Source organism: Dendronephthya gigantea, unplaced genomic scaffold, assembly GCF_004324835.1.
Source record: "Dendronephthya gigantea isolate DGI-Jeju-01 unplaced genomic scaffold, DenGig_1.0 000280F, whole genome shotgun sequence".
Taxonomy (NCBI): domain Eukaryota; kingdom Metazoa; phylum Cnidaria; class Anthozoa; order Malacalcyonacea; family Nephtheidae; genus Dendronephthya; species Dendronephthya gigantea.
The window spans coordinates 84444-86289 of NW_021163290.1; positions in this window are offsets into that span (position 1 = coordinate 84444).

The window sequence follows — 1846 nt, forward strand, 5'->3', positions numbered from 1 at the left end:
TAAAGTGAGTTGACAAATCCTAGTATTTTATGGCACGTATTCTGTCTGTTTCAATTAAGTTTAGCTACAAACATTTGACAGATGGATAAGGTTTCGTGCAAACGGTGCGGTTCTTTTTCAGATTTTTCATCTTACTTGCACTTTGTTTTTAGTCGCTTCAATATCCTCAGCAAGCTCGCCTAGTCGTGTTCACAAATTTTCTGCATTATTTAGCTACACTTAAAAGTTACCCATTGTTTTTTTCCCATCTTTCACAACGCTGATATATATACACTGCTAGCAATCGTCAGAGAACGTTACAAATCGAAATTTTCGAAGGCTTTGAAGCCATGTTTTGAATAATAGTCCAGGACCTGTAAAAGAGTTTGCATGCATTTCATTTAGGACAGATAATGTCAACTGTTTCAGGGTAAAATGACCATGGCGGTCAACATGACATATGTGCCAAAATCCGAATCTAGGACGAAAGTCCTGAAAATGACCACACCCAGAAATGGCATAGTCGACTTAGCTCTAATTCCTGAATTATCCAAGCTACAGTCTTTCTTGAATTACTCATAAAGTCGAAACGCAACAAAACATTGTTATTGCCTAGGAAATTTAAAATAAATATACTAAAATAAGCATGTTTTTTCATCATAAGGCAAAAATTTTTAGGAAATAGGAAAACTTAGACTTGCCAAGTGAATCTGTTTATGCATAATTAGCAGTTTACCAGTTTACCTGAAAACATATATTTTTGGTAAAATATGAAACCACAGTTATTAGAATATACATGGTTTGGAGACTAGAGGGAAGTACAATACAACTCATTATATATCTATGTTATTTTCCAGCGGCCGGTTGTATCAAGCCCGTTTAGCTTAAACGGTGGTTAAGTTCAAAATAGAAAGCAAGTCTATCGTTTCATTCAACAAGTAAACAAAATGTTTTTAACCTTAATACAAAGATACTGTTTACAACTACATATTCAGTGCACAAAATTAAAGTTGACTCATTCAAGAGAGATGCAAGAGTGTTATTGAATTTTGACTTATCCACCGTTCAAGCTAAACGGGCTTGATACAACCTTTCCCAGGTTTATGCAAAAAATGGTTCGTTATCCGTCTCATGTCTATTGTATTTTGGCCCAACTAACCAATAGCAATGGCTTTGCTTAGCTCCTCAACCGTGACTTGAACAAAATGTTAATTCAGACCTTACTATTGGTTTATATGTTCAAAATACAATAGACACGTGACGAATAAGGAACAAGTTTTTCCATAAATGTTCCCCGACACATTTAATCAGTTCTATTGTACTTCTATGTAGTCTCTAAACCATGTATATTCTATTAAAGGACATTGGCAACGAAAATTTTTATTTGCCAAATCTGTTGAAATCATCTAGGAAATACTTAATTTAATGTTTTTGTGTGTCTATCGTATTTGGTTCTTGAGAAAATTTCCAAAAATGTTCATCGGTGGTCCGCCATTTTGAAAATCGAGCCTTATGCTAATTTATGCTAGCATACATTTGTGACGTCATTTGATGGGTTCGGGAAATACGATTATATAAACTATTGTTGTATTCTCATATGGCAACTTGAAAAACTTGGTAAAATAGAGTATAGAGGGGAGACAGAATCAAATACCTTTGCAAAATTAATGCATCAACATTGCGGGACATGTTTTTCAAAATATTTGGAAGAGAACATTGAATATGAACTATGTACACACATATTTACACATGCAGTGCACGTCGATACACAACAGGACGTTACGGTGGCAACACAACACAACTAATAACCAATGTCCCAAAGTTTAGAATTCTACTTATATTTAGATTTATACTAAAGCTAAGGCGC